This window comes from Carassius auratus, unplaced genomic scaffold (assembly GCF_003368295.1).
Source record: "Carassius auratus strain Wakin unplaced genomic scaffold, ASM336829v1 scaf_tig00008172, whole genome shotgun sequence".
Classification (NCBI taxonomy): Eukaryota; Metazoa; Chordata; class Actinopteri; order Cypriniformes; family Cyprinidae; genus Carassius; species Carassius auratus.
The window spans coordinates 1-24,814 of record NW_020523914.1 but is presented as its reverse complement, the minus strand read 5'-3'; the positions used below and the strand labels follow the sequence as shown (position 1 = coordinate 24,814).

General features: G+C 36.4%; 1 pseudogene; it reads left to right on the top strand.

The window, feature by feature from the left end:
- The first annotated feature begins 17,716 nt into the window (after positions 1–17,716).
- On the top strand, positions 17,717–24,451 carry LOC113071809 (paired box protein Pax-6-like; annotated as a pseudogene).
- The last annotated feature ends 363 nt before the right edge of the window (positions 24,452–24,814 follow it).

Below are 24,814 nucleotides of genomic sequence, written 5' to 3'. Positions count from 1 at the left end.
GTCTGCATTTGTAAAATCGGAGAAATGACAAACAACAAGTGCTACTCTACACTACTCAAAACTCAGGTTTGATTCATCAGTGGCAAATCCTTTACATATGTAAACTTACTTACATACCGTGAGTCAGAAGCGGCAGAAAGAGCGAGGAATGGCCAGCTGATTCAATGAGGGAGCGGCCAGGGATTTCGGCAACCACATGTGACGACCCCAGGCTGGACTCTGCTTCGTCCACGATGAAAGCCGATCCGGCGATACACAGTGCAAATTTGATGTATTCCTCAGCGACCAGCACAGATCAGCCCCAGGCATGACGAAGCAGATATCATGCTCTTTTGGAAGACCAAACAAAGCAGTTTCACTTTCACAGTGAAACACACAGTTTCTCCACGACATGATGAGAATAAAAGTTATGCCTTCTTTCTTTGCGTGAACATCTGGGTGGCGTTATTCAAATCTTCCCACATAGTAATGTAGACATGTGGAGGCGTGTTTAAACGAGGTGTTTTAGGGAGTGCGTGGCAGAGTCTTAACTTTTAAAAATAATATCTGTTTAGATTTGAGACTTTAGTCTTTGCAACTTTACAGATCTTCTTTATGCACTAAGAGCTTGTAACACTCCAAAGAGAAAGGAAGAATTGAAATCGCATTATATGAGCCCTTTAAAAGACTGTGTCTGATACAACTATGTTTCATTAATATCACCAAATTGAGCAGATTTAAATTGACAGAGCAAATATCATTTAAATAAATTAACAATTCATTAGGCTACTGAAATAAAAGGCCACTGGCTTTAGGCTAGTTTCATAACAGAGCTGCAGCTCCCAGTTTGTGCTGGAAATATGGCATGTGTTAGCATATTATGCAAATAATGAATGACAAAATTCACATTGGCCTGTTTAGAAGGCAATCGGAGATGACACTGGCAGCAAGTTATCTCCACAGTACATTACATTAGCCTACGCAAATTTCGAATATATGGAAATATTTATTAATTTGAGACTAAATTCATATGAACATTTTGACAAGATTTGCCTAAAGCTACAACTGGCAACATCACAGATGTTTGCATTGAATTGAATTAATACATTTTTATAAGCGAGGCCGGCAGAAAGCTATTGGATGATGATATGATATGATGATATAAATGAATATGAATGAAGAAAAATACACTTTCACTTTTAACTCTAACAATTAAAACAGAAAACGAAAATGTAAAGCTATAAATGATAAAGACACTTTCTTGATGATTGAGGCTACTCCTTGCAAACTGATTCCACATAATAACCTTTCTTCAGTAGGCCTACTTGGGCAAACAATTGTCATGCTGCCATGCTTAACATAAAGAACAAGGAGAAATTGCTTTCTGTAGACCTTTCATGTAAATGAACTGTGTGTTCACTCGCTGCACCTGCATTAAAAAGACTTTTGCAAATGGAGAGCATCAGTGAGGAAAATAGTGTTTATAGCACCATGTTATAAAGACAAATGATCCTTTGAGCATGAACACTGGGAAGGATTTTAAGGATTTTTATTGTGCACAATCTATCTCATGGCTCTTAATCTAACTTTACATTCCCAGTTTTATGCCATCAATCAAGTGGAAATATATTGATGGCAAGAATCCGGTGGTTATTCGGATGGGCTGGGAAAAAAGCCAGAAGAAACGGCTGTATTAATCATATCAGAGGAAGTGTTAGTTTGGCTTACAGCACTAATGTTCTGTTAATTAGAATAGCTTTCATGAACGTGTGTCTTGCATTCGATAATATGGCATTGTCCTGATGATTCATTAGAGAAATTAGACAAATTAGCCAGTCCAACGAAGAAAATGTCAAATAAATAAATAAACAAACTTCCTTGTTTTATTAATTATTATTTTTAGATATATTTATTATTAAATACATAGAAATGTTCTATAAATTATATTCATAATAATACATATATATATATATATATATATATATATATATATATATATATATATATATACATATATATATATATATATATATATATATATATATATATATATATATACATTCTTTTTTTATTCTTTTTTTTATTATGCTCAGCTTTAACACATTTTATATTTTTTCAATAATATTTTTAATATTTATCTTGTTCCTTGAATGAATGGAAAAGTCATTGAAAAGTCATAGACAAAAGCAGAGGGAATCCTAAAGTAAATAACTCTGTGTGAGAGAAGCATGTGTTTGTTGCATTAAAAATTCAAACACAGTCTCTTAATCTCCTTCATCGTCCAAGCCTTTAAAGCAATAATATCTGTTATCTAGTATCTATCAAAATGGTCTCAGAAGGGAAGGTTGAACAAGGACAAAATAATCGGGGGTGACACCAAATGCTTCCTGTGATCCGAAATCTGGAAGTGACATAAGATGCAAAAATGATTGAGAGGAAACAAAAGCAAGCAAGATGTGCTTTTGTGTGGAGTGAGTGATGTGATGATTATTACCATCAAGCTTGGACTGAAATGCAGACACATTTCTTCATAGTCAGCCAACTGGAGCGCCTCATGAGAACTCAAATGCTTCAGGGTCCTGTGAAGAGAAACGGACATATTCTCATTCAAACTGTGTGATGTGGGTACACTGGAAATAAAACCACCAGCTTAAAAACTTAAAGAGATTGTTCACCCAGAAATGAAAATGTTGCCCTCGGACCATCCAAGATGTAGATGAGTTTGTTTCTTCATCAGAACAGATTTGGGAAATTTGATTGGAGATTGGAGAAACTGCAGTGAATGGGTGCCGTCAGAATGAGAGTCCAAACAGCTGATAAAAACTTCCTAATATTCCACAATTAATCCACACCACTCCATACCATCAATTAAAATCTTGTGAAGCAAAAAGCTGCTTGTTTGTAAGAAACAAATCAAGGTATTTTTAACTTCAAACCGTATCTTCTTGGCCTAAATACATGTCCGTAATAATGCTTCCTCCTGTTGTACATTTTATAAAACAAATATATATCTGCATTAGTCGTCACTACCATAGTCTCGAATAGCCAGACCTTCAGACTGAAGCATGGCAGTGGAGTAGTGGAGTTAAGAAGAATTAATGCACGCCTCCACTTGAAGTTACGAGCGATTCCCGCTCTCTTTTTGCAGTGCATTTGAACGTTGTTTTCAAGCCGCATCCACACTTCATTATAGAAATGTATTTTTTGCATATTGTGGTATATAGAAACAATGTAATAGATTATGGCCTGGGACAAAACCAGCCCGCGCAGTCGTGTAGTCATGTTGTCTCCGGCTTTTCCTCTTATGTTGGAATTTTCCCGCACATAAATTCTGAACAATCGAAAAGCAGTTTAGGAAATACGTCATGGCCAATGAGCGATGTAGATGTTGTCATGTGACTGCATTTTGGTTCGTTTCAACTGGTACGGACCAAAGCAATCAGTGTGGTGTGAAAAGGAACTAAAAAAAGCTGAAAGATGCTACAATGTATAATTGTTTGCCCTTGGTTCGGACCAAATGAACCGAACTAGAGTTGTGAAAGCACCCTGAGACTTCTGAAGTGTTTCCACATTTGCGTCCCATATGCATCAGACGTTTAGCCAACCGTCCGTGGGCGTGACGTCTGAGGCTGAGACTATCACTACAATCATGAGTTTCAAAAAAAGTATAACAACCCACATCCCAAATAAGATCACTAATGTAAAGCAAACAATTAATGTCTGTAACACAAACAGTTTTAATGTTAGTGGCTTCTTCAAATTGACACAGTTCATCTAAAACTTTTGAGGCCCTTTTGCATCCTCATCTTGGCTCTCTTCCCTGGCCCATGGCCCCCCTCAACACACCCCCACTGGCCCCCGGAATGTTCCAGATGATTACTAGCTGATTAGTGCTCATTAATAAGGGTCTGCAGAGCCTGTAGTTCTGCCACTGCAAAGGTCACAGTCAACAAATCTTTTAACTACAGCAATCCCTTGGCCAGATATCCAGCGCTTCAGCCAGGCCTAGAGGCGGCTAGAGTGTCACACAATTATTAAATGATTTCTGACCTCTATAAGCTGGCTGGTGCAAAAACATTGTATTTGCTTTAACAAATTATGATGCGTTTGCCCATAGACTGTGCAAAATGAATACAAACTTAGCAAAACATGACTGGAATCAACGGCTGCAATCAGATCTAACATGTTTATAATCAGTTAATGAACATCTGAAATATGTGTGAGCGGTAGGCTTGTGCATCATTTTATTCATTCAGAATGTCTTTTAAAATCCAGTTTGATTCTTGCATTTTGAAAACAGTTAGAATCTGAATGAAAGTTAGTATTTAAAATTAAATGTTTGAAATTTCATTTCTAAATAGAAAAGCAAAATTTAAATTTGTTTGTTTGTGAACATTTCTAGTATTTTTTTTTAACAGTAACATGTATATGGGTTGTATTTATAATTACTACTCTCCTCCAGTTCACTCACGCATTTGAAGATGAAATGTCACATGGAACGCATTGCATTATGGGAAACGGTATGTCTTCAGATGCATACATCAAAATTTACCAAAAGTAGTAGGTAATCTGGGAATTCAATGCATTCAGAAAATTCACATACTATAAAAAGTATAGCCTATGCATAGCATACTGCAATATAGTAGGAGTTGTATCATAACTCTTATACATGTGTTTGGAATAGCATTCTACCATACGACTTGTATGGAAGGATGATATTCCAAACACAGCTTCTTTACTGATTTCAGCATTCTTGAGTTATATTTAGAAGATTCTGGCAAATATGGTAGGTCATCCGGGTATTCCATGCATACAGAAAGTTTGCTTACTATGCACAGTATACTAACTGGATTCTGGAGTTGTGTCATAGTTTGAACACAGCAGAAATATTTATGATGATTAGATGAATCATTCAGTTAACTGATTCATTCAAATCACAGATTGATTCAGGAACGAAACTTGGCTGACTTTATGCATGATTCATTGAAACAGTCTTTGTCCGCAACCATTTTCATCGACAGAGTAAAAACTGACAAGTGGCAGTATTGTTTTAAAATGTAAATTGCTCAAAATTAACAAATTATTAAACTTAGTGAAAAGACAAACTGTGAATGTTAGCTTCACAAAGCTTTTGAATGTGTTAAAAATGTTTATAAATATTTCACTTTTACGAATTAAAAGCCTGTTCTTCCATTCTGAATTCTGCACAACCCTATTGTAAACAGTGAGCTTTCTTCTGTCGTAGCTCGTTTATCCCAGAATGAAGCTTCTCCGGTGGGACTGATGTTCTTGTGTCTGCAGCTGTAGAAGAACACACACAGATGCTCACACTGGCCAGCTCTTTTCCTGCTCTCATCAAGAGAAAGGAATGACAAACTCAACTGGCTCATGCACCTGACGGCTCCAAACACACACAGCCAAGACGTTCACCATTCCAACTCGCCGCACGAGAGCTTTTAGTCAAATATGTGCCTGAATACATGGACACAAATCATTTTGGCTCGTATGCAGCTGACTATAGACTCCCACTATGTAGGTGACTGCTAATAGAGAATCAACTGTGTGTTTATGGCCATGCAGTACCGCAGGTAAAAAAAATATAAAAATAAACCTGAAACAAAAGAGAGCTAGAGACTGGCTGGGAAACAGATGGAGGAAGCTTCGGTGTGGGCACAGAACAGACGGGGCTGGCACAGCCTGGCATAACTGAGGACAGGTACAGCTGTGGTTGCATATTGGAAAAAGCCTGTTCAACCTCTTCCACAGCAGTCATACATACACTTATAAAAGTATAAGAGGTAATCAGTTTAGGGTCTCAAGTTACAGAAGAGTGCAGAAACATTCAAATTTATTCAGTGTGTTATGTCAGCATGATTATTGATGTTAAGGGTAAAATACCTAGTCTGAGCTCATTTTCACTAGAAAATTCTGAGATATATATATATATATATATATATATATATATATATATATATATATATATATATATATATATGCAATTTACAGTTTTTCATCAATTGCTTTGAATATTTATTCAAACAGTCTTAACATCCTGTGTAAAGTGTAAGTGCAAGTCCCAACTGTTTTAATCAAAATGTTTAGGGGCTTTTTTTTAATTTTTTTTACCATGGCAGTCAACCCTGGAAATGTTTATGTACAAACTTAATGGCTGTCTTTACATAGTAGACTGTACATTGTTTATGACCACAACATAGGTATCAATACCAAATATATCTACCCTGATTGGGGTGTGTTCATTAAGAGTGCAGCTGATTTAATTAAAGATGACTGTTCAATAGTAAAATGAAAACTACTACAAAACAAAATATAAGGAATTTGAATTGAAGAATAAAGAATCAGCTCTAGCTCAGGCTCAGTAATAGTGTAACATGTACTATACGCTCATGTCCGTGCCATAACCGCACACGCATCTGGTAATGAGCTCACTGGAGGAGATAATGAAGATCAAACTCTCCAGTGGCGCTGACATTTCCTTCTGCTCCTGGAAATCATCCCATCCCATCCTTTTCTTTTCTATCCTTTACTACCAATTTCTGAGTAAAAATTTTTTTTGTTTTCAGTTTGTCTATCTATCTTTCTGTCTATCTATAGTTTGTGTGCAAGTGTATAGGCTATGTTGCCTGAACTGCAAAATTATGCACCACCAGATGCACTGTGTTGTCAGTATACACAGAATATACATGTGTGTGTTTGTGAAAATCTACCAATAATTCAAGCATAATTTCACTGCAGAATTACAAAGTAGTGATGACATAAACAGATACTATATGTAGCACAGTGTAGCTATGTGACCTTTGACCTGGCCCAGTGCATGCAAATGCTATGTTTTCTAAATAATGTACAAGCACATCAGTGTAATAAAAACACTCACATGCTTGTACAGTATTTAGAAAATATGCACTTATAATGGATACACTGTATAGAAACGTGAGGTACGTTTTCCGTGGAGATTATATGCAGTGTATGCTATTAGAAATTTCATATAAGTATTTTTATGCTTCATACTATGTAAAATGACTAAGGTATTCAATTTAAAAGAAAACTATGTGAAATTTATTAACATTGAAAATTCAATACATTCATAATTTTAATTCACATTGCACTATAATAATTTTGTTTCATTTGTTTTCTATTAGTTGTGCGTAAAACAGCTGCCTAAAATCAGCTGAACCACAAAATATGAAATGATTCGATCCAGAAACCACCAGAGGGCGCACAAACATAGCATCAACAAGACAATAAAAGCTGAGACCGTCAGGTGTGTGTTTTTTGAGAGTTGTATGAGAGAGTTGCATTAAAAAAAATAAATAAATAAACATCTTACCTGTATTTTCTGATTTTATGTTTGATTCAATTTAGACTGCAGACTTACTTTACTCATAACCATCTGAAATTTTAATTGCATGTCATCTGAAAGTTTTTGTTTTAACTTTAATACAAATCTATAAGCATGTTTATTACTTTCACAATGCAATATATAGGGCAAAATCAAAAACGTACAAAACCGAAAGCTTTTTTTCTCATCTTCACATGCAGCCAAATGAAGCCTCACGAAGCTGAAAAAAGCCACTGTCAGCTCACTGCTTCAGGGCAACTTTACACCCACATTGTGCTTTAGTCACCCTTAGAGTCCTGAGAGATGAATCATGGAGCAACACCACTGAAGCAGGATAACAAATCAAACAAGAGCATTGCAATAGGTCCACAAGTTAACCCTCCATTAGCCATTCATTCTCGCTTGCTTTCTTTCAAATATCTTTTTCAATATATCTATTAGCCTATATTTAAAATGCAGATTTCATACCTTAAAAAGGTGTCCTTTGGCTCCTTACATGGCCACATATTTGGAAGAGTAATATTGCGAATAATGCTGCATCTCATCTAATTGACCTAATTAATTCAAATATTGCACTACTATTATTAATCGAACCATAATGAACCGGGGGTCTGAGAGTAACACAATTTCGTTTCTCTGTATGTATGTACTGTACATGTGGAAGAATAGACAATACAGCAGACTTGACTAATACTGCAGAAGGTTGCATGACTGAAATATTGTATTAAAATAAGATTTGCAAGCTATCTAATAATGTGTTGGACTCATCTGTTTTTGTTCGATTATTCACTTCTATTTATTCCTGCACACCTGCTTTGGGATTTATGAGTTGTGGAGGCATTTCATTTATGTTTTGACTAATTCAAAAACTAAATGTAGGTTTAAAATATTTATAGTAATTTAGAAAATCAGACACTGTACTTGACATTTCACCATTCTGTTTAGTTAAGATTAAAGAAGCACAAGTATGATTATTTGGGTCAGATATGGACCTGTGGAGGCTGTGTTATGCCATCAAGCTAATGTTTTGTGACTGCCGCTGGCTTCTGAGGCAGAGCCTTACAGCTGTCCCCGAATCAATAGATGTCAGGGAACTATTAGGGCAGTCATGACAGACCCCGTACACCCCAGCCTCCCACTTGATACAGCAAATGTGCTCAGGTTCTCAAGACTGGGGGATTAATCCACTACAAACTAGTTGTGCCCCCCTAAACCTCCCATCTTTCTATCTGCGGACAGAGACTGCTGCAGCTTGGGGTTCAGGGAGTGTAATTCTCTATTATTGGCCTTCTATAATTACAACAGTGATTCATGCGAAGAGCAGATGGTTCAATGACAGGTCAAGAAGGACTTCATTGGCTGCATTACACTGTTGTCCTAGTGAGTGACAATAAGGCTGGCGTAAACCGAGTTGATCAGGTGATCAGGTTTGTAAACTTGCATTAAACTCATCTTTGAAAGCAAATGAGTGGGATTAATTATTGACTAAACTGATAAAAACTAAAATAAAAAAATTGCAAGTGTCTCAAAATGAAGCATTTTTAATGTACTGTATGAAAGCCATACAACCATTTAAAAGATTGGACTAGGTACATTTATTTTAATGTTCTTAGGTTGAATTTATATGATCAAAAAAAATAATAATAATAATTTGAAATGTCATTTATTTCTGTGAAGACAAACTGAATAATCTGCATCATTCCTCCAGTCTTCAGCGTCACATGGTCCTTCAGAAATCATTTGAATATGCTGATTTGCTGCTTTTATAAGAAATATTTCCAATTTTAAAATATATATACACTACTGTTCAAAAGTTTGGGATCAGTAAGACTTGTAATTTTTTGTAAGTTTTTCTGCTCATCAAGGCTGCATTTATTTGATCAAAAATACAGAAAAAAATGTATATCTTGCAAAATGTTATTAAAATATAAAATAATGGTTTCTATTTTAATATCCTTTAAAATATAATTTATTTCTGTGATGCAAAGCTGAATTTTCAGCATCATTACTCCAGTAAAGTGTCACATGATCCTTGAGAAATCATTCTTATATGCTGATTTATTATTAGAATTAATAATGTTAGCAACAGTTACACATCCTTGCTTAATGAAAGTTTTAATTGCTTTCAAAAAAGGAAAGAATAAAAAGGTACTGACCCCAAACTATTGAGTAGTGTATATTATTAGAAAATATTTCTATTTTAAATAAATGCTCTTCCTTTTAACTTTTTACCCATCAAAGAATCATGAAAAAAAGTACCACAGGTTCCAAAAAATATTAAACAGCACAACAGTTTCCACCACTGATAATAAATCAGCATATTGAATGATTTCTGAAGGATCATGTGACACTGAAGATTAAAGTTAAGATGCTGGAAATTCAGCTTTGATCACAGGACTTAATTTGATTTGAATGTATATTAAAATAGAAAAAAAAACATTAGTTTACATTGTAATAATATATCATAATATTACATTTTATTTCCTGTATTTTTGATCAAATAAATGCAGCCTTGATGAGTATAAGAAACTCCTGTGAAAAACATTTTAAAAATTCTGATCCCAAACTTTTGAACGGTATATATATTTATGTTATGTTTTATCCCAATCTAGTATCAAACCTAAATATTGAACTAAATGCGTGATATCCCCTTAAAAAAATCTGATATCCATGGGTTCCAGTCTCCAAATCTAGACCAAAACAACACCACCACAACATATTTAAGTAGAAAAGCATTTCAGAATCTACATGTTCTGCATCATGATTCATTGATGCTTCACATTCCCATTAAAACACAAGTTTAAAAGTCAAAAGAGGCAAAAGAGGCCTATTCCCCCCCCCCCCCCATCACTCGTTGGCCTATTCAAGGATGGAATTCGCACCAAGCGTTCAGTTTTATTATCTTAAAAATACACCGCATGATAGAATGCATCAGGCAGATGTAAGATGGGATGAGTGGGGTCTCTCCGCAGTCTATTTTCCAGATGGTTTGCTGTTGTTACTGCCTGATTTAGTGTGAGTTGTCGAACACGGAAAGTGTTAGCAACACAACATCCATTTAAACCTATCACTTGTGCGTTTGGATGTGCATTGAGTTCCTCGCGCTAGTTCTGCCCATGCGTTTGCCCCAAGCATGAGTCTGCTGTGTCGCACGCCTTAATGACCCTGTTTGGGCACGTGGCACGTTATAAATGTGCCTGCTCTTGTTCTCACAGACACAATGATTTTCACACTAAGATAGTGATATCTTTTTTGAAGCAAAATTGTAACGCTTTCTCATATTGAGAACTACTTCAGATTTCACTTTTGACATGTTTCTTGTACATTTGTGAAGACATTTTTGAAGACACACTTGTACACTTTCTACCATGTGACCAAACCTGCCTTATTGTTTTCTTGTCCGTTTTCACACCCTTGATTGGCCACATACTGTACATATTTCCATCTATCCCTTAGGTCAACATTGCACAGTTAAGTGTTCTTTTGTTTAACTCTAATCTGGCATGGTAACATCATTTGTTAAACACCACTCAGCGTAAAAACCATATCAGCTCTAAATGTGGGCTGGGGGTAAAAATAGACCAACACCAATAGTCACACCAACCAAGATGCAAGGAGGGAAGTCACCTGGGTCAAGCAGAACCATAAGGCAGAACAAGAACTATATATTGTTTTCGCTAGATAGATAGATAGATAGATAGATAGATAGATAGTATTCAGGTTTTTACCTCAGGCCTTAACACAGAAATTAACCTCTAATTAATTTGGTGTGTATTTTGAACTGAGCAATACGTTTCCATTAAATGATATTAAATCGTGGGGAGTGACGGACTTTTATTAGTGCTGTCATAACATCTGACAGCCTCGTTAGCTCCCATTTCGTCCTGTCGGTTCACAGTTTGCCACGGACACTGAGTCTCTCTCTCCATTTACCGTGTTATTGCTGCCAGTCGCGCGCGTCACGATCAATCACTGGCGCAGTATCGCTGGCAGGTGTCAATCATCTCACCCTGCGTCCACTGTCGATAGAATATCAGTCCAGGAAACAATCCTGCACGCTGCTTCTGCTAGTCTTTGAAATGCAAAAAATGAATATAAATAAAAAAAAAAAAATTAACAATTTACTGATTAATGTTGGAATAGACTTTTAGGATAGACCCTTAGGATAAAAGGTTTTCTGTCCATATAGTCCACCAGCTACGACACCTGTGTGAATTTGAGAGGAACTAACTTCAAACATTTGAAAAACTATTGGCTCGTTTAAATGATTGTTGGTTATGCCAGTTAGTTTGATAAAATGAAATGTATAAAAAAAATATTATAGATGGATGGATGGATGGATGGATGGATGGATGGATGGATGGATAGATAGATGGATAGATAGATAGATAGATAGATAGATAGATAGATAGATAGATAGATAGATAGATAGATAGATAGATAGATAGATAGATAGATAGATAGATAGATAGATAGATAGATAGATAGATAGATAGATAGATAGATAGATAATCAAGGCTGGCCACTGAATCTTTATTCTGACTGTGTTTTCAGATTGTGGGTCGTACTCAAGCTTGTCACATTGAGGTAAAGTAAGTTTCTAACATCCAGGGCTTTGCTGTCTGCGCTGGATACATTGATTGCGATCAGCCTGAGGGAATTCTGCTAATGTCTCTGTCCGGGGAGGCCTTTGCCACATGAGCTGTTTAAATTAAAAAGGGGGAGAGATTCGCACATACTGCTGAAAAACCGAGATACACATAATACACATCACAAAGCCATCAGCATCCTAGAGAAAACTGGGACGACAAAGACCTGAAGGTAGAGATTTGAAGAGACCCCCTATACTCATATAGCAATTAAATTAAATCTTGATCTTTTTCAATTCAATCTCATTATGGGTGCAGAAAAATTAGAAATAGTATGAGTGCTTATAATTGTGAGTGATTGTTTATGCATTTTCGTTTTCAAGAAACCACAAGAGAAAGAGAAAAGAAACTGAGCGTGGTACATACAAAAGTCGACAATGCATAACCCATAATAGTCTAATATCTGTTATGTCTGGTCAAATCCTGAACTGTGTGTAAGCATAAGCAGCAGTAAACAAAAGATCCATGTCATGCTCACATGCTTCTTCTGCGTGGATAGTTGCGAGTAAAGGCCGGCCATTAGAGAAGTTATTCCAATCGCAGACCATGATGGCATTGCCTGAAATTCAAGAAAAGTGCCCATCCCCTCTGCCTTTTTGGATGAGACCTGAAAAAGCTGAAGGTAGGCTATTATTTAAAAGGCTAATAAATATTAATTAAATCCACAATTAATCAATATTTCGATATAAAAGGCGCGTTTTGGAGTTTAGGCTACGTGAAACTAACTTTAGAATAGACCTATCAGTGATTCAAAAAAAAATATGATATAAAAAATAATAACTTGAAATAAAAAATACCTTAAATATGTTTTTAAAAACTTTAAATAATTTTGAAGTTTACACTCACGTGTGTTGAAAAGGGCAATGAAACTATTACTTTTTACGTGATTAGCAGTTTTCACAGTTATTTTAGCCTAATTATTTATAGAATGTATTAAAATGTATACAATTGTCAAGAACTAGGTACAAATGTCGGAAACTATTTCAAAATTTAAAATCTACTATCTGTAAAAAATAACGACGTGTAAACAAAAATACAATGAAGATTATCACTTCACATGTCAAAAACTGATTATTTAAATTATGACACTAGCCTGCTTGAAAACATGTTGTTTGCTATAAGAGCAGTGTGTGTGTGTGTAAGAGAGACAGAAGGAGAGAGATGGTGCTGAGAAGCCGACTGAACAGCTTTTCCTTCACGCCTGGTCGGGTTCCTGAGAGCGGGATCATCGTGGAGCAGTGAACGGAGGCACCTGGTCCGGCCGCTGCGCAGCGTCTTCTTTTATTGAGCGCGTGATAAGCCGTGCGGTTTCCAGCGATCACCTGGAGAACCCTGCAGCGTTGCACGGTTTCTGTGGCCTTTAATTGTGGTTACGTCAAACAAAGAGTTGAGTAATGCTCGTGCGCCCCATACCTGCTCCTTACGTTCTAAAGAACCAACACAACCCATTCATTTCCTGACAGACACACTGCAGAACCGTTGCGCCTTTACGCACTATGGACAGTAACATCTGCTGACACGTCATATGGAGTAAAAACCATGTTCCTTCATATTTACTCATATTTTAAAGTGGCTATAAGCTTGTGTCTTAACTGCATAACTGTAGTTAATTGCGCAACATCTCTTCATTCAGTATAAAAGAACAGCAGTGATGGACACTTAAGAAAACCTCACACAAGCAGCTAAGTGGAAACAAACACTTTCACTAAACGTGCTGTTGTACCGGTTAACCATTTGATTTTCCACCTGAATGAGTCGGGTAAATCAGATCTCCGTGACGCATCGGCCAATATTTGCTTAACAGAAGGATAGCAACCTGATCAAAAAGTGAGACTGGAAAAATAGCTTTTGACAATTTAAAGTTTTTATAAAAACAGGCTGGAATTTTTTTATTTTCAAATATTGATATGGGATATTCAAAATGTAAAAAAAAAAAAAAAAAAGCATTTCTGAAATTATAGTACAAATAATTGCATTCAACAAGCCTTGTTGTACATAGGCTTTGAAAAATATGTGATTATATCAATCAGCAAAAAAAAAATGTAACATTATTTTCAGACTTCGTTTGTTAAACAATATAGTGTTTAGTGCATTTGAAATATATTTTATTCATATTCTTCATTGTCATTATACTATAACTATGTTTAGGTTACGTTAACATATATTACTATTTATTATACAATTCTATATGTAGTATTTAATATAGGCTATATTGCAATTAAACAATCGTTTCAAATTAGGTATCAAAGAGAAGCTCATGTCCTCTTTAGGAAACACACATTCTTCACTGGAAATGTAGGGCAATAATCATGCCAGCTGTTGAAAATCGAGGTTAATGTGTGCGCGTGGAGTTCCCCGTGATGCGTTGCATGCATGGCTATATGAGAACTATTTTCCAGCGTGACGTTGCGCGTCATCTGACCAATCGGTGGCGAGCTGAGGCTGATATTAAGAGAAAGTTTATAGTGAGTGAGGGTTACACCGTTTTTTTTTTATTCTCACTGACATCTCCACTCCGAACGGGATTCAAAAGTGTCACGCAATCTGGATTCATGAGATCGTTTTATTTAAATCAGCCTTAAAGGGTTTGAAACAGCAGGATGTTGATCAGAATCTGAAATATCCCGGTAAGTTAAGATCAAATACTGCATGTTTTCCCCTCAGTCCTCAGAAAAAGCACGGTCTGTGTTCATTAGGGAAATACGTCTGATTGCGTCTAAAATGTTCATTTTGCAATTTCACTATGAATGTTTTATTCGAATTTATTTATTTTTTTTTACAAAAAAAGTATCACAAACCAACCAAAAGATACAAGTGATATGCATTAATGAATTGACAAAAAAAAAAAAAAAAATAAAAATAAAAAAAAAATAAAAATTGGCTCTTGTTGACGGATTTTAATTCTTAAAGTACCCATAAAATGTTCAGCCTAATTTATAACCATTTTGTCAAATATAGACAAAGTTAAATCTGCATTTGGAATGGTTAATTTAGTAGGCAACGGTTTCATAAAATGTAATTTATTATGTAAATTTTTAGTGCAGGTAGCTACAGTTCATAAATTACAACACCTTAAAATATATTTGTAATTTTTTTTAAACATTTTTATTCGATTGAATATCTTTCGCTTTAAAGAATGTTGTTGTTGTTGTTTTTTTTTTTTTTTTTTTTGTTTGTTTGTTTTTTTGCTTTGGCTTTTGCTTTGAACACAAATTAACGTAATTCAGTGAAAGAAGAAATGTTAAAATTGTGTCTCAATTTTCTCAAAGCAATTAAAATTACTGATTTGTTTATACATTCTTCTTCTTAATAATAATAAGAAGAAGAAGAATAATGTAAGGTTAGGCGTTTTTCTATTATAATTTAACATGATTTTTTGCTTATTATCAAAAATAAATCATAAATAAGTATTACATGAAAAAGATTAAGTAAAAACAAAAAAGAAGTAAACTGGTGAGTAAACCTCTTTGGCCGCAGAACTTTAGTCTGTATATGGATTTTTTTTTTTTTTTTTTTTTTTTGTCTGTATATTGATTTGTTTTTTCCCCTCTTTTTATTTATTCACTCTTTTGTTCGAGTTCTTCTGAAGGGAGACGTCAGTCCCATTCCCTCCCCTCCTTCTCCTTCTCTAAAAAGTTTTGAGAAGACACAGTGACCACTTTGCCCAAGAGCGAAACAGCTATGAGATTAGGGATTACTTTTCACGACTTCGTATTAGCAGTTACTAATCCCAATCGGGCTAATTGCTTTGCGTGTAAAATTACTATCTGCAGGGTTCGTTTGATGTATGGGTTTGTATGGCCTGGAGGGTGATGCATGCCCCCTGAATTAGACCACATCCTAAATACACCTCATTAACACGGAGAGGATTTACGAGTTATCTAAAGGAGGAATCAACAGATATGGCACTATATATATATATATATATATATATATATATATATATACACACACAACAGAGTAACTACATAGCTACTAAAAAAAAGAATATTTTGGATTAGGCTACTAAGTAGAGGCAAAGACCAAAACACAGACAAGAAGAGCTAATTGTGGAAACATCCGGAAGAGTATAAAAAAGACAGAAACTCTGCAGGGTCCATACAGGGACAGAGCTGTTTCTGATCCGTTTCCATTGAGGCTTCTTTTACTCCTCGGCAGTGCCGTTTGTCTCCTTCCTGTGACACAGTCAGGGACGCAATAGTTCTCAGGGGCTCTCATTCACCTCCTAGATAGTTTACTGATGAGCTTTGATTATTTCCTAACTTGGCATATGTTTGGGAAAGTGAATGCAATGATTACAGCGTTTTTTATTTTTTTATTCATTTTTTTTCTCCGAGTTCGAGTTACCACTGTGCAGCCTACATCCAGGCGCAGAAGGGTTGTTTTCGGGTGTGCCGATGTGTGAATACGCGAGACGGGTTAGGCATATAAATATGGGAATAGTATAGTAAGTTTGAGATACAAATAACACTGAGTTACATAATCTTTTGTCGACATTAGCAACTAGCGGTTAAATTTGCAAGAATCTAAATGTAATATGCATGCACTAACCTGCTTGAGACTGCTTTATTTAAGGGACCTGTATGTTCCTCATGGTTTTATTTTATTTGCGTTTTAAAATCACATTCTCCCAATCTTGCAAACAGAAAGGAGCCTACTACTAGACAGAGGTCTTCACTGTTTGTGACTCATAGGAACAAGCTGTACAATTAGTGAACAGTGAAATTAGGGTGAAAATCCGGCCACGTGGAAATGGCGGTAACCTCCACGCGCAGATACGGTGCAAAAGCGCGTGAGTGTCAACAAAAGCACGTGGAGAGTGTTTGCGTTTGTTTTAGCCAGTTGCACCGGGGACCATTTGCAAGTGCACTTAGCCTAATGCACAGAGCAAACAGGTTCTCCTTTTGAATGCACAGCTGTCAACAGGTTGCTTTCTTGTATCAGTGTCACGGAGGGCCAGATCTCTCAGGACCTAAAAGTCTCAAGCAGCAAACAATCACTTAGGAATATCCCGCAAAAACGCTGATTTTCGTGGGAGAGTTGCTGCAACATTTTACAATAAAGCCTTACACTGAGAAAAATAATGTAGAAACAATTTTCACTCAGAAACTAGTAAATTTCACAATCAAAAAACGGTGTGTAAAATTGAATTATAACGTAGCTATAGTAAAAAAATAATAACACACTGTAAAAGCAATAAGTAGCCTACAAAATAAAGTAAAAATTTAATTTCTTTCAAATATAATGCGCCTTATTTAATAACTATGTGAGCACGTATGTGTGTAAAACGTGACCTAAGTTATTAAATCACACTTTTCAGGCCAAATTGCAATGTGAAAACACAAGACAAAAGAGCTAAAAACTACAAAACACTAAAATGCTTCTTTTCCCTGGGTGAATTTAAACCGTGATTTAAGCAGTGCATCTAACAGAAGCAGACTAAAGCAATCCTGCACCGTTGCGTAAAGCGATATTGAGTGAATTTGAGAGGGGGCGCTCTGCATTTGCATGCGCGGACTGATTAGTTGGTTCAAAAGTGGCCTGTTTTCTGTTCCGTGATGGCAGAGGGTCAGTGCTTCTCTAATGGGCCGGTAAAGCGCTGCAAACGGGGACAGACAGACTAAATACATCAGTACTATCACCAACCAGAATAGGTGTGTTCTACAGTCTCTCTCTCTCTCTCTCTCTCTCTCACTGCATGTGCCTTCACTTTCTCACTCTCTCTCACTCACTCACTTCACATGCGAGCACACACACTCTCAGTCCCTGAGCAGTCCTGACATCTCCGCTCACTGTCAATCTGTGTCTCCTTCGCAGGGAATTTTCCTTCCAGACAGAGGAAACGCTGGAAAAACATATATATTCTGAGAAGAAATTACTATTGGAGACCAATTGTTTATTTCCCAGAGCCACCAGTTTGCGCGGAAGGGCTCAGGCGCTGGAGCAGAATGCCTCAAAAAGGTGAGTGCGCGTGTAAAAAGATAAATGAATTAAGTTAGTTGCTCGTGTGGGATCTAGAATTTTATTAAATGATCAATCACATTTTGTTTAATAATTACATTCATTAAATATTAATATATTATTAGTGTTGTTGCGGAGTCACAAAAATAAATAAATGCTCGCCTTATTCATAGTTTATATGCTAACTCACAAACTAAATACCTAACTAAACAGCTCTTTTAGGTGATGCTATATATATATATATATATATATATATATATATATATATATATATATATATATATATATATATATATATATAAATATATATATATATATATATTTTTTTTTTTTTTTTTTTTTTTTTTTTTTTTTTTTTACTTTTAAGACAACCTACTGCTGTTCGCGCACAGTAAATGTGTCTCTGTGAGAGGCAAGAGTTAGAGGCCACATTAGGCCCGAACAGTGTTTTTTTGCGGAGCACGGGAACGCAGTGACCCGTTGAGGAAAGGTGTCAGTTTGATTCATCAGCCGAGTGCCTTCTTAAAGATTTGCCTGAATCTCACGAGCAACTGCTTGTTTATCATTCTTTGCATTGTAAGATTATTCATATTTAGAGTTTTTAAGCGTGTAAGCTTTTTAAAAAAAGTCCATAATAAAGTTCAGTATTGTAGAACTAATGCGCAGTCAAGAAAAAAAGCTTTTTTACTTTAATGTTAAATATGTAGTCTAAAGAGGAACATCAATATATAATGCCCGAATGAAATTAAAATACAATTATTTTTAAATTATTACATTTGAAAACGAACTATCGCAGCGCACTCGTTTATTTTATCCAGAAAATATTCACCAGGCCTACTTATTCAACTAGTGTTTCTATTACAGCACGCTCAAGTCGTTACAAACATTCACTAAATAAATCTAGCTCCAAATAACAAAAGATTTCCCCGTCGATGGCAGTATAAGATGATTAGGGCATGTTAATGTCAGATCCTTCAAAACTTCCCACTGCGCTTTTGTACACATCCAGATGCATGTCTGCATGTGAATGATGTTTATGGAGAACACTGTTTCCTGAATAAGCATGTTTAATTAAAGCAACTGTAGTTAAGGATTACACAAACGAAAGAAATGCAGATGAGATCCCAGTTAACCTCATAAACAACAACAACAGCCTGAACGAGACGTTAGATAAATCATTAACGGAACACGCAGAGGCTCAATGCACTTACAGCGAGAGCGAATTAAAAGAGCACAAAACAATTAACATTTTACTGTGATTAAGAGTGATTAAAAGATTTAACCCTCACATTAGGTTTTGAGGATATTTTGAATTTACTAGCAGGTTGTTTCCATTTTGCACAAATTCTTATAGAGGGAGAGAGATGTTTAATAACTGGCTACCTCTCGAAAAATTATGCGTTTAAAAAATAAATAAAGAATTAGAATAGAATATAATTAGAATATATATATATATATATATATATATATATATATATATATATATATATATATATATATATATATATATATATGCTAAATATAAATAATTTAAATCACAATATTAAAATCTATTTAGTGGTAAATTAAGAATATGTAAGAGTTAGAGATCAACGTTAAAAATAAAGTAACTTTTTTTTTTTTGCATTCTAAAGAAACTTTAGAACACCTAATTTAAGTGTAAAAGAATGCGTATTAAAGTTATTTATTTACTGTTGAGGTAAAGTTTAAATGTTAATGCACATTTTTATTTATTTATTTTTATCAGGCACTAGTTCTTCAATCTTGGGAAGAGGGCGAATGGAAACGAACACACAGGTTTTGTTATTTCAGCGTCGGGAGAGAAAATGAAACGAAAGACTTTCCTTCCCTGGGCCCCTTTTAAGCAATGTCACTGAATAGATCCTTTATTGCAATTGTTTTTTTCCCCAATTGAGCACCCTGTTGGGCTGTTGCATCCTTTTACAACCCCTAACAACTCACACTTGTTACACAAACACCTCCAGATATTTACAACGCGAAATTACTTTTCTATTTTCCCCAAACCCCACAAACAGAAACACGCATTGGGGTTCGGGCACCGGGGTCACGGCCGTAAGGAAAGTGACAGTGGATGTGTGTGTGTGTGTGTGTGTGTGTGTGTGTGTGTGATGGTCGTCTGGGGGGCAGGGTGCCCTCGGCTCTTTGTATTCGGGCAAGTATTGGTGCGTTTGGTGGGAGGTTGTGTTGCTAGTTGCAGAGGCCGAGTTTTGCTGGCTGGGTTTGGGTATAGAAGGTAAAAGAGGCGCATTGTTGAGCTCCAGCAGGCTTTGTTAGGACCCTCTCACCCCCTCCAGTTCACACTTTTCAGAGCACTGATGCGAAGTAGACAGCGTGTGTCACTGTACACTTTTGACGGGAAGATCTAAAGAGGAAGGTTGAACATTTTTTTTTTCCACCGACCACCAAGAAATTGAGACGGAGACACTAGTTAGCCTACCCTTTGTTATATTTCACTTTACTTTTATACTTTATAGCGCAGATTCTTTTTTATATATTTAATGTGCCCAAAAAACTAAAATAAATAAATAAATAAATGACAGGTGCAACAGACTGCATATAAAGTACGTTTACAAATTGTTAAAAAAGAAGGAAGGAACTTCCTTTATATCCATTTAAAATATAATTTAATAAAAATCGTTAGCACTAATATTACTCTTTTGCTCTTAGGAATGATCTAAATAGTCAGACGCAAATGAAGGGATAAATTGTTTTAATCGGACAGTCAACTCTGTTAGCAGGCAAGTTTTTAAAGCTGAAATTCCTCTAGAAAGGATTATTCCTAAATACATATTTTTGACCCGTTTATGCGTTGAGATGCTTCGGCCGTAAATGCAACACCGAGAAAAAAAGAAAGAAAAAAAAGCTGGATTTCAACACTAACCTTATTTATTTTCTTTGTCACACAGAATACCATAACCAACCCACGTGGGAATCAGGTGTGGCGTCCATGATGCAAAACAGTAAGTGCCATTCTTATAAAGCCACTCTTGTGTGTTTTCTTACTAATTATTGCTGTTTGTTCAATGGCTGATTACGATTAAACTTTAATTGCATTGCATTTCTGACGGAAATGTAAATATTTAAAGGAATACATAATATGCGGAAGTTTGAATTTTGGAAAAGTTGTGGGGCATTAAATTGCGATTTATTTTTTCTCCAGAGAAAATTCCAACACTTTTCTGTTGTTTCGTGTTGATATTTAAAAGAAAGGCTGAACGGATGCAAGATGCATTTTATATATTATGTCGAGCATAAATAAATGAAATGCTGATGGGGGAGGAGATGTTTAATTCTGCTTGAGTTGGTAACAGATACATGCAGCTCTGGCTAGATTAATGCAGGAAATAGTTGCCAGCTTCCACAGAGCACTTGACAGTGTCGAAACAGCTAATGCACGAAACGGGACACATGAAATAGTTTGATGATTCCAGGATTGGATTTGAGGATTTTCCGTGCTTGCTTGAGGGGGAGAAAAGGGAGTTATGGTATTCTGTAAACGGCACAGCATCACTAAGTTCATGCATTTGTCTCCTACTGTAGGATCAGAGGGCTGACATATGATAAATGCTTCTGGAATTATTTCTTTGTGATTATGTAACGCAATTATACATTAGCCTAATCAGTCATGCGAATAAAAAGACAGAACTCAGATAATGAATAGTAAAAAAAAATATATATAGAAAATAAAGTGAGAAATGAGAAACTTTAAATTAAATTGAAAATGTAAATGCATGCAACAAAAATTCTGTTTTAAATCTCCAGTTTGGCCTGGAGATTTAGGATTGATGTTCAAAATCCACAACATATGTTTCCCTATTAGTAGGGAAGTAATAAAATACAAGTCTCATTATGAGTGCCACCAGGCCAGATCTACAGTCCTTCACCCTGGGGAATTATGTTTATTAAGACTTAACCTTTGAACTGTGAAATGACAGGCCAGGTCATGTTCCTCTGTGATGGTGTCATCAATCAAATGAATTCATTTGATAAAAATGCACGCCTTCTTACCTTCAAGAGTCTATTAAATCCAACTAATCCTGGAATTATTCCACTGGATTTGGACAGATTATCACTGGTTTGTTGTGCAGCATCAGTGTTTAAATAAATCAGGTTCATTCAAATAAGTCCAGTTGGATGTGGTATTTAAATGAACAGGCTTTATTTATGACACCAATGGATTTTAAAGGCTCAGAACTGCACATTTTCACCTTTTCGGCCCTATTTCAAATTTAGTGGCCATTTTCAATGGTGTATTTCTCACAAGACAGTAGCAGATGTGTGGGGTTCGTTACAAACAGTACGACGGACTGAAAAAGCAAAGCTTTGTCAGTTTTAATGTGTTTAGAAACATACACGCCTCTGTCATCGTGCCCGTGCATTGCCCCTATAGCTAGAAATAAAACGAAGCCTCCCTTGAAGGCAACAAGAGCAGGATCCAATTTTGTCTGATATCCAAATGCAGACAGAAAGGGTTGTTTTATCATGCTACTGTTTGTCGTGACGATGCGTTTTTCAAAAGCAGAGCAGTGTCATATAAAGTGACAGTCCTGCCACAAGTACTTCAGCTGATCTTTTCAATGAGGCTTCCATGCTTGATCCGAGGCGACCTCCGCCTATTTCCAGAAATTAAGCTCAAACTTGACGTGCAGCTAGCTTTATCTAAAGACAAATGTCAGAGAGTCTCATCATATTTTCCCCCCTCTTCTTCTATATTTGGAGCTTATTTATTGCTTAGGAGCTCGGGCTCCTGCAGTCAGACGAGAGAGGAGCAGAGAGCTACAGCACACACACACTCCGGGGAAGCTTTTCGCAGCAGTTTTTTTTTGCTCGCTTTTAATTGACTTTTCATTGGACTTTCACGTCGCATCAAAAATACGCCGAACTGGTATGCGCTTTTCAAATTCTTCCGAGCTTTGCGGGTCCTGCTTTGCTTTAATATCTAGATATTTCACACATTGCTATTATGATCACTGCTGTATGCTTGGTCTGTTTCAGACTGTCTGCTGTACTGGAATGGTAATGGGTGCTTATTTATTAGAGATCTGTTAGTGCGGTGTGAACGCGAGTTTCTAAACACTGGCGGACGGTCTCGCAGAGAGCGGTTCTCTTGAGGACAATTTGATTATGAAAATTTCAGTTCACTTGAATGGAGATGTTCAGACTCCCGGTCATTCCATCAGCCGATTGTGTGCGTCAGCTGAAGTGCATGAGATTCAACGTTGATTTATAGGGCATTACGACTTGTGTAAATGCAAAACTTAGCTTGGATTATTAACGATGGTCAGATAACCTTGATTATTCATTTAAAAAATAATGACAATTGTTGGTCACACAAAATATCACTTGCCTGAATCACCAGTGATTTTTTAAGGGTCAGATCAGATAGCTTAACAAATGCACATTTGTACTTTTTCCATTGTATACTTAAGATATTATAAATTTAGAGGCTCTTTATTATTCATTAGAAAAAAAATGCAAGTTTCCTTTGTTGGTTACACTTATTTGTGCAATGTATTTAATGTGCAATTATTTTGTAGTTATTGATTGCACTGACAGTATATTATGTAACATAGACATTGTGATGTTTTTTTTGCTCTAATCCGACCCAGTTTGTCAGTAAACTAATCAAAGAAAAGCTCCAAGAAGTGGTGCTTTATTCTGGACAATTGGACACCTATTGAGGGAATGTTTTCGGGGGGAAAGACGAGCCAATTTGTCATGTCTCCATGTGTCACAGGTCACAGTGGCGTCAACCAGCTCGGCGGGGTGTTTGTGAACGGCAGACCGTTACCGGACTCCACCAGACAGAAGATCGTCGAACTCGCTCACAGCGGAGCGCGACCCTGCGACATCTCCAGGATTCTGCAGGTGACCGTGAAGCACATTTGTACATCCACAAGCTCACTATGTCCCAGTGGAATAATTAAACTTAGTTACAAGTCAAATCATGGTAACATTCAATCAAATAGTACAGGTAAATAAAATTGCTCACAACAATACAAGCATAATGTATTCAAATATTAAGCATGTGCTATTCACTTGTATTGCGCAGTAAACAAACAAACACTGACGTAAAGTGTGACCCCCATCGCATTGAAATCAGCCTAGCAATTTTAAGGCATATTTTCTGTGTTCATAGACCCATGATGATGCAAAAGTCCAACTGGACAATAAGAACGTAAGCGTATAACTGTTTGAAGCACATTACATTATTTCACTTTAGTCTTAAATAATGTTATGTGAATTGTGTATATTGCTGTCCATTCAGGTGTCCAATGGGTGTGTGAGCAAGATTTTGGGGAGATATTATGAGACCGGCTTCCATCCGACCGCGAGCCATCGGAGGCAGCAAACCGAGGGTAGCGACGCCTGAAGTGGTCGGCAAAATAGCACAGTACAAGAGGGAGTGTCCCTCGATCTTCGCCTGGGAAATTCGGGACAGGCTGCTGTCTGAAGAGCGTGCACAAACGATAACATACCGAGCGTAAGTGCAAATAATGCTTCATTTGCGTCATTTAATTGTGCAATTTTAAGGTCAATAAAAACATTTTCATTGACAAAACCGAATAATTGTTTGCATTTATCCATATTTTAAGAACTTACAGGTTCATAAATACAGATAGCTTTCATGGAGGGAGCTATAATAAAACAACATGCCATTTTAAGGCAGGAACACACAGGCCTCGACTGATGGGCTGCTTTATACCTTTCAGGTGTCGTCGATAAATCGAGTCCTACGCAACCTGGCTAGCGAAAAGCAACAGATGGGTGCAGATGGCATGTACGACAAGCTGAGAATGATCAACGGACAGACCGGCACGTGGGGGGGCTCGCCCGGGATGGTACA